General features: G+C 39.7%; 1 pseudogene; it reads right to left on the reverse strand.

The window, feature by feature from the left end:
• Positions 1 to 1,576: 1,576 nt before the first annotated feature.
• Positions 1,577 to 12,095, reverse strand: LOC119908111 (annotated as a pseudogene).
• Between the last annotated feature and the right edge of the window lie 6,799 nt (positions 12,096 to 18,894).

The following is an 18,894-nucleotide window of genomic DNA, read 5'->3' on the forward strand; positions in this document are numbered from 1 at the left end:
GGTCCGGGCGCTGCTCTTCCGCGGGTTACGCTTTTTGCGTTCCGTCGGCATTACGTTGTCAACTGGCATTTGGGTCGGCGTCTTCTGCGTTTGCATCGCGGTGCATCTGGGAGTCTTTGTTTTTTTGATTGATTTATTCTTTTTCTTTCTCCCACCCCTATTGGCTACTGGGGTTCTTGCCTGCCTGTTGCTGGGGTAGGTGTGGCACAGTCGTGACGTCCCACTCTCACTAACAACTACATTCTTTAACAGGTTTATGCGCACACACACATGTACACGCACACACATACAGACACACACAGTCTCACACACAAACAAATTTAGGTTGTCCCTGACAGAATTATTCCTGATGCTTTTCTTCCAGTTACTTATTTAAATGAATTATTATTCCAGACAAAGGAGTATATTAATACTCTCTTGTTAAAGTAAAATCTGTCTGGCACAATATGGTATCCAGCTCATCATACTCTATACCAGGCTGCTGGACAGGACAGGTTTAAAAAAAATAATAATTGAGTTTTGGTTTTAAATTGAGCAGCGATAAGATGATAAGAGGGGGAGACTGAAGATAGATGGGAAGTTGGAAATGATGTTGGGGATCAGACCAGGTTTCTTGATGATGGGGTGACAGCTGTAAGTTTGAGTTGTGAAGGAACTGATCTGGAAGTTATGAGGAAGAATTAATGATTGTGATGATGAGTGGATGGGAGACATCTTGGGGTTCCCAAAGAGATCTGTAGGGCCCTATATCAAACCAAAGTGAACCCCCCAACCCTTCGGCAATCAAATCAGACACCTCATTCCAATCTCCAAACATTTGTTTGCATTACCAGGTTAGTTTTAGAAAGTGCACACACATACTTATAGTAAATTTAACATGCAAACGTCCACCATCTTGTGCTAAACACATTTTTTAGTTAAGAAATTATATTTAAAAATTGGAATACACATTCATATTAACAATACGCAATTAACAGACAAAAAAAGTGCCTTGACTGCATAGCACATAAACTTTAAATCCAAACATCCACCATCCTGATGAACAGCTGGAGAAAATACAGCATAAACAGGCCACGTTTGCAATTAGGAACACAAAAATGTAAAAAAAAATAAATGTGGGGATCTTATAATAATCCAATAAGACATTTTGGAGATATCCTTTGGAGGTCAACATGTTATGGTGCATACCGCCACAGAAGCTCTTTACAGGTGGGCACTGTGTAGCAAACCAGTGGGGGGGAACCACATTAGGGGGATTCCAGCATAAGAACAATCATAGAATTTAAAGGGACACTCACGGTTATTATTGCTGTGGGTTAAGTAGGCCTACATAATCAGCCCTTCTCAGGGCAATATACAAGTGCCTGCTTTGCCTACCTGGTCGTAATAGTCGTACATAGTCTCTCTCCGTTGCATGGGTGCCACAGCGGCCGCCCCCGACCATTTCACTCTGCAGCCGAGAGGGAGGCACAGTGGGACCTGTGGAACGAGTCCTCCCTTTGAACTGATGGACCAGGCGGACCAAGATGTTGTATATAGAGACAGTGGTAACTCTTTACTGCAGGTTCAACAACCATTTTGTTATGATTGCCTTTATTTAACATGAGCACATGTTTCAAACACCACAACCCCCAAACAGGGAACATTTAAAGAGACAACACAAGTAAAAGGGGAAATACTAATGTGATCATGTTTTGGCTTTGGCCTTTTAAAGAAAACATACAAAAAATAGAATTGAATTTCTATCCTAAAATTTTGGCACACAGATTCACAATTAAATATTAATGACTAATTATAACTTTTTAGACAGTAGCTGCAAATATTTAATAATCTCCACTACAGTCTTACAATCCATGTTATCGCTGACAAACTACATAACATAATGCAGACTTTAGGATTCACTGGAGATTTCTTCAAATGTCATATTTCATTTCATTTCCAAAGAAAAAGAGATATTTAAAGAAATATTATCCCCAGGAGTGAATGTTACACCACAGGTAAATAAGCAAACGATCCTCACACTTTAAAAAATAAACAGCTGGATAATAATATTTCCATATTTTCTGACTACATAAGTGCCAAAGAACAAATAAAAAATATATTACATTTGTTTAAGGCAAAAACCCCACCAAAAACAATTTACCAGTAAGTCACTAAATTAATGTGTTTACAGTAAAACTCTGCAAACAGTATTAGTTTAATCTTGGAGTAAAAAACTGATCAAATTCAGTGATCAGTGAGCATATTTTATAGTGACAGATAAACAGGCGGTAAAAAGGCACTTTTTAAGAGCTTAAACAATAAAAACATTATTTACAACAGAGTATTAAATGAATTTAAGCAGTAATTTGCTTTAAATGATCAATGTTTTTCACCCATCTGAAAATACATTGATTACTTCTTTTTAATCCAGGCTGAACCCTGTGACTACTTAAATGATCATACCAGTGTATTTATGCATTTTAGCTCATTTACTACAAATCACGTTTACTGAACTAAGCGCTAAAAGCTTCTTTCCAATTGTGTGTTTTGAGGTAGCCATTGGTTTCCATGCACTTTTAATCTTGTGGAATTTAAAACATCCTCAGGTTGAATAATCCACAACAACAAACATCTGTTGTATTTATTGTCAAAGTTCCGTTTCCTGTTGTGGATCATCTGCAGCAAGTCTAAAGTCACTGTTTTCACAGCATAAAATTAAAATAAATTGAGTTTTCCTGAGGATTGTTAGCAGTAATGTGAAGCATACTATGATTTGTAGTAAATGGATTCAATTATGCAATTATATAAGTAAAGGACTCAATTTCGTCAATATGATATTAATATATCATAGTTATATATAATAATAAAAAATGTCCATTAATTTAACCCCCCCAGTGTCCCACCCACCTGCAATACTGAAAACCTTTTTTCACTGACAGCGTGACGAACAAACACCTGTTTCCATCACTGACTTTATTCCATTTACTTTCAGCGCTGGTGTCTCCTCTGCAATCTCTCGTTACTAACTCTAGTAAGATTTGATAAAAATTCCTCTCCTAATAATTCCTTAATTCACACACTGTTGTAGAAATTTAGTTGTAAATGTTAGCATTTAAGATCTCTGATCCAACAACATATTTTTTTCTCTTTAGGTGCTTTAATTTTGTCATACTTTTCTAAATCATCCTGAATCCAAACCTGACCTACGATCTTTTAACCCTGACAAAAACAAGCTCATTCAACTTTTAACTATTTTAGATAAGCACTATAACTTTTACTTAGTGCTCATCCATCTGTTGTTGTTGCAAGGTACAATGTGCTACAACACAACAAGTCGGTGCTGTTTGAATATTGAAGGTTCACGGTTTACGTTTGTATCCCACAGTAAATGTATCTGTTGAATTGCTAAATTAGGTTCCAGAGAGCAAAGTGAATCTTCATGTATGTAATTATATTATCTGCAGAAATTAAGCAGTTCCTCATTATTTCTTCTGTTTTCATCCAGAACACTATTTGTCTAGCCGTCGGTGTTGTTACTGGGCGAGTCGTCGGCTGTAGGAAAGAAAATAAGAGGAGCCAGAGCCACCGCTGCTGAGAGACGATTTTGACCCTGTGAAGAAAAGAAAATGTATTTATTAGTTACACCCATACTGAGAGGTGTGGTGTCATTCACTGTGTTACTGGGGTTAACACACACACACACACAAAATATTTTCGTAGTCTTTCATTCAAGCACCCAGCAAAAAGCACACAAACCAGACAACATTTCATTTTGTTCGATCATCAAGTGACAGTAACCTCTGAACAATAAACTTCATAAAACTTGAAGAAACATAAAGTAGTTACCTTGTGAACTGTTGTCTCCAGGTCCTGTTAAAAAAAGACAATGTTAATAGATCATAGATGAAATCAGTGGCATGGTCTAAATCTGCATCTGTCCTTCCAAAAGCATGTTGACTTTAAAAATACACAGCGTTAAAGTTCACAGTTTGAACACAGATTAAATCTGAGGACAATCAAAAGTCTTCACTTAAACTGTTGATTCAGAAGTCAGTGCTTCCCCACAGGATTTTAAGAGACTATGGTGGGCGGGCCTTGGACCGTCTCGGAGCAAATTTTGTACATTTTAAAGTTAAATGCATTATTTGGTGCAAAATTAAGAGGCTATCTATGAAACACTTTGCACTCTTGTAGACAATGTTGTGCTCTAGTAAACTATTTGATCATAAAACCACTGTATCGCTATAAATGGTGATGAAACAGCAACAAAAGTCAACAAATTTATTCAATGTTTTTCCAGCAACCCTAAATCAAAGAATAGATCTTAATCTCCATTTCCATACTGTATAGACACCGTATTTTGAAAACCTGTGTATCCTCCTCAAGCTAAATTCATCCAGTTTGATAAATAATGTTGTATGTGGTAACATGAAGACTTCACAGCCTCTGTTCAGGCAGGACTCTCATACTGCAACACTTGTCTTTGCAAAGAGACAAACTGACAGGATAAAGTCTCTAACCTGTCTGTCAGCTCGCTCTGGGCCGTTTCAGTTACCATAAAGGCTTTAATACGTGTGCACTCCAAATTTAGGCGCGGCTAGCTTAATCGCCTTCCCACAAAGTGACAGAAACAAGTGTGTGAGCGTGCGAGCTCACAGCAGTGCCTACAAATCACAACATCAGAGGTCTGTAATGTAATTATGAGATGTTTTTCAGAATATTTTTGAATTACTATGGCGGAACAAATTAGACTGATGATCCGCCATGGTCTCGTTAACAGGAAACCCTGGAGGTGGACATTTTGATTCTCAACACTGGAAACTGTATTGTGGAATTTACTTCCACAATACTGTCATGCAGGGACGTGCACAGGAATTTTGAAGGGCAGTTGCTCTGACCTGAAAAAAGGCACTAAACACAGTATCCAAAATGTATTAACAATATAAATGTCACCAAAATACATATGAGAAAAAGAGTTCCTTATATTATTGTTTATTGTTTTTTTTAATCATTATTATTTTTTATTTTTTTTCCTTTTTTTTTTTATTTGAAAATAAATAATCTAGATTGAATTGACAGATGGGGAAAACTCGCTTCTAATAAAATATTAAATAAAAAAACGCTTAGATTTCGGAAAAAAATACAATCCTTTTTTAACCTTTTGGCTTCCCGTACATTCAGTTGCGCTTCTAGCTCGTATTCACTTCTGTTGGTACGTATCACGTATGGTAACTGGGCAAAACTACGCATGATTTGTTGTAGTATGATTGCATAAAGGAAGGAAACAGGAATTCCGGTAGGGAACAGAATCGACTGACGTGCAGGCAGCGCTGCAGCAGTGCAGCCACTTAAACAGAGTTTGCCCTTCCCCTACTGACTTTCACTTTCGGTGCCCGAATGGAAGTGAATGAGGCTTTGCGATCGCGATTATTTTTTTATTTTATTTTTTTTTCTCGGAAGGGTGAGTCGGAAGGGCAACTTGAGTCAGGAAAGGCAAACGGGCAGTTGCCCGGGCAACCAGAGCAACCCCCCTGTGCACGTCCCTGCTGTCATGACATTTACATGCTTGCAGTTAACATGGTAACATGCTAATGTTTAACATGTTGGTGATGGGGTGGGTGATACTGTTAAAATCCTCTATCACAGTATTGAGTTTTATGTTGTGGCAGATCATTTATATTAAGATTATTAATATTTAGTAAATAATCACATGGGAATATTTGAAACCTACTCATCAATGAGCAACTCTGTCTCTAGTGGCCTGACAACTACAGATATTTAACAGATGCATATCTCAGTGCAAACAACAGGGTAGAACACGCCTCTAGTCTCACAGTATTTATAGTCCTAACACTAAACTCTAGCTATTAATATGCTAATAGGCATGGTGGGTTGGCACGACATTCCTACTGCGGGGCTAAAGAAGATGAAATGAACTCCATCAGTTATCCTGCTGTTTACTGCACGCTTTAAGCCTCTTTGACTGGAGTTCTGAACCAAAAAGAAGCTACAGGCTAAAGGAAATCCTTTTTGTTATGGTGGTTTTTATTGGCATTTTATAAGAAATATAGAAAGATATTTAAGTACTACAGGTAGTAAAAGGTATTGTATGTATCTTTGAAACAGAAAACAACAAAGAACTATTAACTGTGAGGCAGAAACCAGGAAGCTCCCAGCAAAATTTCAATTGTTCATCATGGAATTCGATTATTACATATTAATGATTTGATGATGTCCTTGTTGGTAAAATGTTAATATGAAGCATAAACCACGATTTACTGTTAAAGAACCACGGCTGTTCTTTAAGCACAGAACTTTACTGTTCAGTTTGTTTTGTTTTCTCTTAATAAAAGAAATTACATTGTTTGTGTATTTTATTAAAGAATATAAAACTAATTTTAGAAAAAAAATGATTCCAGTCTACTGATATCATGTTGTCAAGAGAAGACGATGGTTACATATAAATGCCACCTACCAATTATGCCTTTTTTGTACAAGACAGCCAGCACCACACCCCACTACGCCCAACACGAGCGTGAACTCTGCAACCCCAACAATGATGGGTCCAAGTCCTCCAGGTCCAGGAGGGAGTTTATGATCTAAAACACAGAAAACATTCACATTAGTTTTATATTCACTTTGAACATTTTTTTCAATATACAAAGACAATGTAGAAGGTGAGTGATAGTAATGCTGCATTTGAATACATTAAACAGAAAAAGAGGATGTTCTGAGAGGAGACCATGTCAAGTCTCAAAAAAAAAAAAAAAAGGTTCTTTTCTTCTACAAGTTCAAAATTTTTTTCTTTTGTTTGTAAAAACTAGGGCTGAACGATTAATCGTTTTCAAATCGAAATTGCGATTTGAAAGAACGCCATTAGCTAATTGTGAAGATGGCGATTAAAATGTAGGTTAATTATCCCGCACATCTGACAGTCAGGCAGTAACAGATTAATCATTCCGTTGTCATCCTTGTGTGACAGACCATGCAAGTTCAGATTTTGCTTATTTGTTGAGTTGTCCTTGATTTTTGTGCTTCTTCCAGGATTAAGTAGCTACGAATTGTTGTGGTCTGTTTTAACTGTGTTTATTGGAGTCTGCAAAGGGTGTTTTATTTTGAAAATCAACCAGATTCTCTATGCCATTGTGTCTGACTTCTAACCTGGTTCATCTGCTCTGTGCTGCTGGACGCGGCTTCAGTCAAAAATAGACTGTCAGTGAATATTGAACTTTAGCTAAAACTTAAATTAAAAAATTACAAATTGAATCTAACCATGATACAAAAATAAATTCATCAAGCACCATCTTCAATCACTAATTAGACAAAATAGATAAAATTATAATCTTAATGATATGCAGCTTTTACCGCACTGTAGCTAAACAAAGACATTAACTCATGATTTTAGATTTTTCCTGTCATGTAAAGCACCATTCTGATCGATTGTAATGTGGATCTCATCGGTTTCTTAACTTTCTAAATGTTGTCGCGGTTACTTCCCTTGTAGTAAATGTTGTGTTTCCTGATATGAATTTGTTACTGGAACAGTTAAGACGTGATGGCCAAAGCTAAATCTCAGGGACTTCCTTGTGGCTTAAGACAAAGAACATTTGCTGGTACAGTGATTTCAATCATAAGAAACACTTTCTGCAATAATGTAGAAACAAATGGTAAATAACTTTAAAAGTTTCTTACCCCATTCCTTCTCTACATGTAACCTGGATGCACGGTGAATCACTTCACAGGTGAATGTAGACATGTCGCTCCTTAAAATCTCCACACTGTCTCTTCTCTGGAAGGTGTCGTCTTCATTTGGTCGAACGCCCGAGGTAACCACTCCGTCCTCTTTAGTTAGAACACGACCGTTTCTCTTGATGTTCAGGATGATGTCTTTTGGGTAGAAACCTGTGGCCCGTCAGGCACGTCAACATGACCTTTGACGCAACAGTGGTGTTTTTTGAGAACATGAAGACCTCAGGTGGAGCTAGACAGAAAAAAATAAATGTTATTGTTTGCTGTTGGCCAAACAGAAACGTACAACCCAGGCCCCGTTTCCACAAAGCATCTTAAGGCTACGATGCTGATAAAATACCTCCTCCCCACTTGTAGGAAGAAGCTCCTGAACTTGCAGAACAAAACTCAAACTATAAGTTTTATTTAAAGCTAAAGGGCAGGACTTTTACAAACAAATCTCTAATCAAAGGAAGGTTCAAATAAAATCAGTCCAGTAAGAACTGAACAAGCTTCTGAGCAAAACATCTTCATTTATCTTCAACCAAGTCGAGCTGCCCTTGAAACAGCCCTGGTTCTTTATTATCTACAAAACAAACTATGAAAAAATTCTGTTGTACATACGGGCATTTTGAAGGCGCATTCGCTGATAAGCCACAAGATTCCTCAACGAATCCATGCACTCGTTCTCCAGGTACTGCCTGGTGACTTCTATTAGGACCTGGTTATTCCACTTCTCCTTTGTCCGGATGGCCGCTTCAGTCCAAGCAACCCAGACTTTGTTGGTGTGATTAAAGGACAAGAAGTCGTTTCCATCGTAGCTGTACATTACCACGGTGAAACGTAATTCTGCCGTTGGGCTGCATGTTCCCCTCACAGCCGCTCATCCATTGAAGAACATGGACGTCTGAATCCAGAGAGAGGACAGTGAAACACAGTTTGAATATTTGTGGATTATGGCAAAACTATTTCTGTAACTTGTCATTTCAACAACTGAGAGCAACACTATGAATGCCTTCCAGGAGAGATGTCTTAAAAAGTGCACCGTTATCACCACATCTAAACAACACAAACCTATGGCGTCTGGCTTTTACCCGTGTATCATCCGATCATTTAATTATCCCCATTTAATCTGGCAACCAAATACAAATCAATATTTAGTTTTACATTTTACAGTTTTACTGCTGTTTAGAGCCTGTCGGGGTGCTGGAGATTCAAATAATCAGTGACGTTATGCAGCTGTACCTCGTGCGTAAATACGCACAGCATCTTTAATGGGGACACGATTTATCCTATTTCACCCACCCCTCCCCCTCAATACTTATCAGGTTCATTTTTATGACAAAGACAAAGATATAACTGCACATCAGTAGAACCCACCTGCAGCACATCTCGCTAATGCACCCATTAAAAAAAAACACTGTTAAAGTAAGGCAAAAGTAGTTTAAAGCATTACAATTCAGAGACAGTAATAACTAATTACTTTGAAATGACAGTAACTAGTAATCTATAATATATTACATTTTGGAAGTAACTTGCCCAACACTGATCCTGTGTATGTGCCAGCCCAGCAAGCACACACACACACACACAGTAGAATAAGCAATTGTGTTAGCAGTGATCAGCGAAGTGTGGAAACAATATAGGAAAAAATAAGTCTTGGAAAGAGTATAACATGTTTATAAGTTTATTCTTTTTTTTTTTAATTCAAAAACACCAAAGTAGAAAGGTAGGTAGAAACAGTGAACCAGACGCCAGCTTTATTCTGAAACGTAGAAACTATGCGTTCTGAAATTTGCAGAATAATATTTGGAGATATGTTATGAGAATAAAGTCACAGTCTAATGAGAATGAAGTCATAATACTTTAACAAAATCTACCCGCCCCTCTGCTGTGGAATTACCTTGCGTTATTGTGCTGCTGATATGGTGGTTATCCCCTTTATATCGTCTGACAGACACAGAGCCCGTCTAGGACTGTAGGCTACTGGATGAGACGAGCGGAGGTGGAAAACCTCAACACTGATCAGACAAATCTCACAAGTCTACACATCCACACAAATGTAAACTTCAGCACCTCTGATAAAGTGCAGCTCACAGTCGCTTCAGAGGGAAACATCCTGGAGCAGAGAGACGGTCAAAGAGAGCAAAGGTGTCTCTGAGCGATGAGGACAGAGACACAGAGAGACAGGTGTCTGTGTCAGGGTCACAACTTCAAACAAAATGAAGCAATATTATTGCGAGCAGCCTCCGTTCTTTGTAGACCTGGGGGCCAATCTGCATCAGGATTATTAGGCTACATATTAATACGGAAAATATTGACTTACATTTGGGGCCACTGTCAAAACAATATAATGATCTCAGAATGGGTCTTTAGTTTGTCTACCGTCTGTGGGAAATCAAAGAAAAATAAAGAAAACGTAAAGTCGACCTATTATTTCGTTTTGGTTTCCCATGTCGAACTGAAAGCAAGGAAACAAACGTCAATTTTCATATTTGGTTCATACAGAAAAACGAAATATTGATTCTTTTGGGTTTGCCAGATTAAATGGAATATTTGAATGATCGGATGATACAGGGACCCTAAAGAGCACCGGAACAGTGAAACAATTCATATTCAGTTTAGTAAGTAATTTGATTAATGCGTCGCACCAACACACACAGGCAAACTGACTTTGCTGAACATAAATAAAGGGATCAGTGTACTGCTTGTTGGCTGGTGGAATAGCAAAGATGGGCATTTCAAGCAAATATAGCCTATTCGATCAACCCCAGGCTGATTCGATGGTCACTGGGAACTGTTCAACCATTCTTTGAAGAAACCAACAGTCACACCATCTTCAGGCTGTGATTGGTCAGCTGGGCGGAGGTGAGTAAAGAGCCAGGGTTTGAACTTCTCTCAGCTCTCTTTTTTCTTTCTTTACACGACTACTAACTGCTGTTTGCAAAGCCAAGAACTCTTTTAATGAAATATTAAGCTAACATGGCCACAATGTCCTGAAAGTGGACAGAAAAATATGAATTTAGGATCCAAAAGCTGGAACAGCTGCTGAATGGACCTTTTAAGGAGTTTGTTTCTTCAACAATTATAAACTGTGTGGCTATGCAAATATATCTTGTTCCTGACTCAAAGAACAAACCAGCAGGAGTTTCATGCAGAAAACAAAACATACAGTTCACATTTCACAGATCTTACCTGAGTCACTCTGTCCCGTCCGTTTAATCAGGATGTCGAGGTTGATTTTTAAACTCTGCTGCTTTCTCTGACGGGACTGTGTTCCTTTCTCCCAGTAATCTGCAGGCAGTCTCTCTTTCATCCAGTCCTGTTTGGGAACTTTCTTCTGGTGCTCGCTGTCAAAGTAGTCGATCATCCTGCCGTCCAGCAGACCCATGGCTGAGAACTGGTGGATGCCCGGGAGTCCGACAGGTTTGGAGAAAGCCGTGTAGGTGTAAAAGAGGGAATGTGTCTCTGAGAGTCACACAGACAGACAGATATTTATTCTCTGTTCCTTTAGATATTTGTGACATTCTTGTTGTTGTCGTCTTGTATGTATTACTTCTCTCTGACTTCAAAGCACAAAGGTAAGAACATTTAAGAAAGGTCAACACCTGCTTTTGCTGCTTTTGCTTTAATCCAGATCATTTTCTCTTCGGGGAGGAAAAAAAAAGCTACTTTTTACTGTTACTGACATGTTATAAGATAAAAAGTAAAGATTTATCAAACATAGCCTATTAATCTAATAATAATAATGTCTTGTAGGCCTATTTGGACCACTCTTAGTCACTTAGTTGCAGTAGGCCTGTGGGATGAGTGTAAATTAAGTTTAAATTAAACAGAGATACTTAGCAGGAACTGTAACAACAATCCCTCTTAACTCTGCCAATCACAGGTACCAACACAGTTGAATGACAGGCTTCTAAGTAGGGATATGTCGCAAATTCAGTGACATTAACAGACTTTCTCAGCTACAGCCTGATTCTTTTTTCTTTACCATTTCTCGCTTCTCATTAACTGAACTCACCGCTGTTCACCGTCGGTCCGTCCACGGGCAGGAAAGAAAATGCGCAATACAGTATAAACACAAAACTGACTACGTTCATGTTCTTCAAGCTGCATTTCGCTCCGTGATGCGCATTAACAGTAGAACTACTCCGTAATATCCCATCTGTCGAGGGAACTTCTCGTCAAAATTGCTCCATATAACCAACTCTTCAGTCTGAGGAGCAAAGCGAAAGCGGAAGCCATCCTGAAGAGGTAGGCAAGCAGCAGAAACATTTTCTTTCATCAGGGGGCAGCAGAAACAGTCTGCGCTCAGTTGCAAGTTTCCCTGTTAGAATGAGGTCAATTGTCATGAACTTTTTGTAAGTTTGTGAGTTTCCAGAATCTATTACTGTTACTGAACAGGACATCAACAGGAGGGAATTCACACGGCAGAGCATCCCCGCAAAACTAGATGAAGGCCTATCAGGTAAAGTTATGAAGCCTATAGGCTAATTTTTAATTAAGTTAAATAGGCTACAGCTGCAAAAAGCTGTTTCCATGGTTACTATCCATTGAGCGCCTGCCGTACGTGCGGAGCGCTGCTGAAGCTTCTTGTTTGGGAGGGTTATTTGCAGGCTGATCTCACCCCTCCTGTGGCCCAGGGTTTGACTGTATGTGTATTCAAAATAATAGCCTAATAATAAAAAAATAAACTGTCAACATGCCATAAAATTAGGAGTTCATTAGGTTAATTCATTAACGCGATAATAGTGGCCAGCCCTAATATAGATAGGCCTATAGGGGAGAGCCGGGACGAATAAAACACAGTAGCAGAACCGGGAGAAATCAGGTGGACACAGAGTTGTACAAAAAAAGCTGTTTACGGAAAGTAAATTCACTCAAGCGATAATTTCTTTGAATGACGAGTTGTGTTTATTGTTCCATGGTCGTGATCACGTGAAAGATTAGTTAGTAGGCCTACTTTAACACATCCTGAAGTTTTAAATGTCAAAGTTTTACAGTTTAGAAGCTAGTGATGTTGAAAGTATTATAAAGTTTAAAGCGGGAGGGGGGCAGAGGCCACCAGGCTGCAGGCTGGACCACCGGGATACTCACAGCCAAATAACAGGATCTTTACAGTAGACCAAGAGAACAGGCTGCAGATGTAGTCGTGTCAAGCTTTCTAAATAAAAACAAGAATAACAAACTATTTAAATGTATATTGTTGTGTTTCATCCGTCCCAATGAAACAATGCGCAGCCTTTGTTCAAAGTGAAATTATACTGAAGTCGTTCCACATTTTAACTAGATAGCACCTGGTTTTGACAGAACACACACTGAGTTGTTGATGACAACAACAACAAATGATTTCTGTCTGTAACGTTATATTTTAAAATGACGTGAAAAGGGTTTCAATCGTCCCGGCTCAAAAAAACACAAGTCTTTTATTTACAGACAGGGTCGAACAAATGGCCCAGGAGTTTGGTCAGCCCACTCTCCGGACAAAGTATTTGTCGGGGGCTCTGGGTCTTTAGAGAACTTTATCCCTGCATTCTTGAGAATTTTACATAACTAAATGAGCCACATTTTCAAAACTAGAAAAACCTCTTTAACACTCCTAAAGTAAAGAAATCAACTGAGCTGAGCACTTGGAATACAATAAACAAATAAAAAAATAAGCCATATCATCATCAATCTTACCATAAACTGCTGATTTGGGCAGTGCTGGCTTTGACTCTGTTCTGCTCTTGCCTTGTCTCATGTCAGCCTAAGTACTGGGGCTGCTGGCCAGTGGTGGGTAAAAAATCTTAACTCAAGAAAAAGTACAATTACTCTCATAAAAAGTAAAAGAAAAAAAAGACAAATCCACTCAAGTACAAGTACAATATGTTTAAGAATATATTTCATCTGCTGGGCAACATGGTTATTTTTAGAATGCTATTTGCTTCACTTGTTTATTATCTGTAATTTAGCTATTTCTGTTTAACACAGTTATTTTTCTTTTGAAGTCTCCATTAATAAGATCACATTAAAATATCACATTTGCTGCTCAGCCTGTGTTTGTTGCTTGTGTCTTTTATTATGGCCATGTAGCCATTTTATTATGGCCAACCAAACCTCTTGCTTTGCAGTAGCACAGGGAGCCAAAACAATCTGATTCTTCCTAAATCATCTAAATTGATTGATTGTGGCAGTAACACGGAGCAGCTCGTTGTTGAAGCAGGTAAACCTACATACAGAGGAAGCTGCGCGTCATGCGTAAAACCCAACAGAACTGTTTTACCCACCATATTTTCTCTCTGTGTGCATCTCAAAAATGATTGTTTCCTGAAAAAATAACAATAACAATAATAAATAAACAATAACAATAATGAAATAAGCCTAGATTAGGTTCATAGGCAACATTCTGTTTACTCACCGTCGGACATCGCTGAACCAATGTGAAAGAAACAGGCTAATGCCCATCAAAAGAAAGCGATGCTCTGCTTAACAACAGGATAACCTACTGTTAATATATCAGAATGTTCAAAGAAGACTCATTTTGGTTAATGAAGCAAAATGCAGAACATTGGTTAAGTAAACCCAGGAAAACTGAGTGGATATTTCCTATATGTGGGTCTGTTCTGGTACTGGCTGAGGCTGGATGTGGATCACCTGCTTGTACTGGCTGGAGTCTGTTCTGGTACTGATGATCCAGCATCTACTCAACTGACAAACTAAAGCAAAGCCCTTGTAAATTATAGATATATACTAATGTTATCAGCTGCATCAGGTCCATTCAAACTGTCTCCTTCAGGTTTCTTTCAATACATTTTCAAATATAAAACACTACTTATAAAATGACTGGGCTGAATATGTGCTGCCCTTAAATGGGATCAAGTTAGACACTTTATTACTGTCTGTAGTGGCTATTTGTCCATAAACTTAAACAAAAACAAATAATAACAAACTTCTCAAATGGCCACTTGAGGCTACGTCATGGTTAGGCTTTACGCAGGTTCAGAGGTACCAAAGCAAGGTAATGTCCATAACAAGACTGAGTTTGAGGAGGTTTATTCACACACATAAGCAAGCTTACAGACATTTCTGCTGCCTCTCTCACGCTGGTAAAAAACCATATGCCCTCGTGCCTGCGGCACCTCTCACCTTGACCTACTTATGCAAATGAACATAACACCATGTGACCAACAAACGACAATGCAAGTAAAGCATAACTACAAAATAAACCAAATTAACTTTAACAAGAAAAGAAAAGAAATAAATTGGGCTATAAATTAACTTAAGCCAAAAATAAACAAAAATAAGAATATAGCTCCAACAACCCAGCCCCTAATTGTAACGGTACTTTACCCACAATTAACCTTAGCTTTAACACACAGGAGCTATTTTCTAATTGTAGCTTAAACATTAAACTGGAATCTTCACATCTTCAGATTCTCCATATCTGAAAGAAACAAACAGATGGAAGACAGAGATAGGAGAAAGAATGAGTCGTCTAGTCAATTATTAGCCTCCAAGAGAAGACAGAGCTTGGTTATTGGTCTGTCCAGGATGCTGATCTTCGTTTGGACCATCATCCATGAGCCTCTTGGAGCTGTGGCATCAGCGATTACGACAATATCTCCTGGAATAAAGTTTCTCTTTTGCTTCGTCCATTTTTGCCTTTCTTGCATTACAAGCAAATACTCTGCTGTCCACCTTTTCCAGAAAAGTTCCGCAACGTACTGCACTTGCCTCCATCTCCTCTTAATGTACAGATCAGATTTCTCGAACAGACCTAATGGCAGAATGGGCTTGCCTTTTAACAGGAGAATGTGATTTGGAGTAAGCGCTTCTAAATCATTGGGATCTTCTGAAGCCTTAGTTATTGGCCGGTCATTGAGTATCGCTTCCACCTCGCAAAACAGCGTTTGCAGACCTTCCTCGTGCAGCAGTTGATGTCCAACAACAGAGGTAAGTACACTGCGCACAGAGCGAATCAGACGCTCCCAAACGCCACCTTGGTGAGATGCAGCTGGGGTGTTAAAACTCCATCTCATTCCTTCCTGCACAAAAGTCCTGTCAATTTTAGAGTGATTTAAAGCGGCCAATGCTTGCCTCAGTTCCTTCTTCGCACCAACAAAATTTGTGCCGTTATCTGACCTTACACTTGTCACAGGTCCTCTTCTGCAGATAAATCTTCGCACAGCATTGATGCAGGAGTCCGTGTCGAGGGAATGCACCACCTCAAGGTGTACTGCATACAGGTAAATATCACTCCATATCGCTTCAGCACAGTTCTACCTCTCCTCACCTCCAATGGTCCAAAATAGTCCACTCCCGCATTTGTAAAGGGTGCGTTATCAGGCACAACTCGTTCCTCCGGTAAGTCGGACATCTTCTGTTCTCCAAGCTTTCCTCTGTACCTTCTGCACACTGTACATTGTGAGAGAATCTTCCTGGCCGCAGAGTTGGCATTTATGATCCAATACTTCTGTCTCAATCTGTGCAGCATGTGATTGCGTCCAGCATGTCCAAGTTGGCAATGGATGTAACGCAATATGAGCTGGGAAACATGCAAATCCTTTGACAGAATCACAGGATGCTTTACCTCCCACGGCAGTGCAGATTTAAACAGACGTCCACCAACTCTGAGGATGCCATCTTCGATGAAGGGGTCGAGGCGATACAGAGGACTGTCTTTAAAAACAGTCTTTGGGTCATGTTCTAGTGAGGAAATTTCAGTACTGAATCTTTGGTTTTGTGCAAACTGAATTATTGCCTTTTCAGCTTCCTCCAAGCGCTTGGTGTCAAGCTGGATTTTCCAAGTGCGGCTTTGAATTTTTTAATCTCCTTTTCCACATTCTCATTCTGGTTGACCACATATTCTTTTCTCTTTCGGCTCAAAAGTAAAAGTCTTACTTTCAGCTCCAACAGCCAGGCCACTGATGTTTTAAGCTTTCTCCAGGATGAAAAATAGTGAACGAGCTGACTGAGAGGATTGTCACTGTGTATTGTAACAACATTCACCTTAAGTTCCCTTTTCACCTCTGCATCATCAGATGGAATGGAAGAGGAGTCCAAGTCGAGTTTCGGCCACCTGGTGGGGGGCAAGTGCAAAAAGTCCGGTCCTTTTAGCCATTTTCCTTTCCCAAACTCCTGAGCTCTTAGTCCTCGAGAAGCTTCATCTGCAGGATTGTCTTTGGTGTTTACATACCTCCACTGATCTTTGTCTGTGGATTCTCTTATGGTGCTGACACGATTGGCAACATATGTGTGAAAGCGCTTTGTTTCATTGAAGATGTACTTGAGAACAGTAGTGCTATCGGTCCAAAAAACTGACCTTTGCAATGGCAACTGTAGCTCTTTCAACAGCATTGTGTTCACTCGAACAGCAAGCACAGCTGCAGCAAGCTCAAGGCGTGGAATGGTTAGTTGCTTTAGAGGAGCGACACGAGCCTTGCCTGTGATAAATGAAACATGCACGTTGTCAGTGCTCTCCAATCTCAAGTATGAAACCGTGCCATATCCTGTTTGACTAGCATCTGAAAAATGATGCAGTTCTGCTTTCACTTGTGTTCCAAAGTTTTTGGGTTTAATGCACCGTTCCACTTTAAATCCACTCATATGCTGAAGTTCAGAGAGCCACTCAGACCAGTGTTCGGAGACATCACGGGGAACTGGCTCATCCCATTTGAAGTTCATTCTGCACAACTCCTGTAACAGTAACTTGGCAGGGATTATGAAAGGAGACAGAAAACCCAGCGGGTCGTAAAGAGAGCTCACCACAGAAAGGATGCCCCTCCTAGTGTGTGGACGTTCCTGCACTGCAGTCCTGAAGCTGAACGTATCTCCTTGAACACACCATTGCATCCCCAGAGCTCTTTCCACAGGGAGTTGGTCCCTGTCCAAATCCATGTTCTCCAAACCCACTGCTCTGATCTCGCTAGGAATAAGTGCAAACACATTTGAGTTATTTGTGACCCACTTTTGGAGATGAAAGCCGCCTTTTTTACAGAGAGATGTTAACCCATGTATGAGCTTCACTGCATCTTCCTCTGTCACAGTGGACTTAAGACAATCATCCACGTAGAAATTTGTCTTAACTGTACGAAGGACATCGGGTGAATATTGCAGTGCATTATCCTCAGCAGTTCTCCTCAGTGCATAGTTTGAGCAGCTTGGAGAGGATACAGCTCCAAACAAATGCACGCACATCCTGTATTCCTCTGGCTCCGCTGTAGCGTCTCCATTGGGCCACCATAGAAAGCGCAAGAAGTTAACGTGCTTATATGGAACCCGGACCTGATGGAACATGGCGTTGATATCAGCCATAACAGCGATGGGCTCTTCTCTAAACCGAAGGAGGACACCAATTAGCGTGTTAGTGAAGTCTGGGCCCTGCAGGAGCTGACTGTTCAATGATATACCTTTGTAAGTACAGCCGCAATCAAACAACACGCAACTTTCCTTTGGTTGGATGACGTACACCATGGTGGGGAATGTACCACACCTTTCCTTGTTCCAGAGTGGGCTCATTTGTGGGAACCCTTTCTGCATATCCTTGCTCCAACATGTTGTTAAGGAAATCAACGTATTGAGCCTTGAATGAAATGTCTCTATTAAATCTCCTCTTCAGGCCTTGGAGTCTTTGTAGTGCAATGCAGCGATTATTTGGCAAAACAGGATCATCAACTCTGAAAGGTAAGTCAATGTGATAATGTTCATTGTTAAGCACTGTCGTACTCTCCACAATTTTCATGAATTTAATGTCTTCTCTTGACATCTCAAGTTGTTCATCACTTGTTCTTTCAGTAAAGTCATGATTATACTGTTGTATCAACATACTTTCCAAGTGTTCCACAGATATGTGATTAGCAGTTACAACAATGCATCCTGATTTGACACCAGTACCTTCAGAGTCTCCAGCACGAAGAGGCCCATTTATGACCCAGCCAACTCTGGTCCTCACTGCATACGGTCCACCACATTGACTGTTTATCAGTTCCCATGGCTCCAAAACTTTAGGAGAGTCGGTTCCAATGAGCAAGTCTACATCTGCATCTACTTCATGTAGCCTAATGCTGCTCAAATACGCCCATTTGGCAACATCATCCTGACATGGCACATTGACTTTAGATACAGGCATTTTTGTTTGTGTCAGAACAGATGGTAGCTCAATAAAGTCATCTGTGTCAAATCCAGACACCTCCAGACCGGTTA

The sequence above is a fragment of the Micropterus salmoides genome, unplaced genomic scaffold, assembly GCF_014851395.1.
Source record: "Micropterus salmoides isolate LMB-PRFRI ecotype aquatic unplaced genomic scaffold, ASM1485139v1 Ms_hic_scaffold_17, whole genome shotgun sequence".
Taxonomy (NCBI): Eukaryota; Metazoa; Chordata; class Actinopteri; order Centrarchiformes; family Centrarchidae; genus Micropterus; species Micropterus salmoides.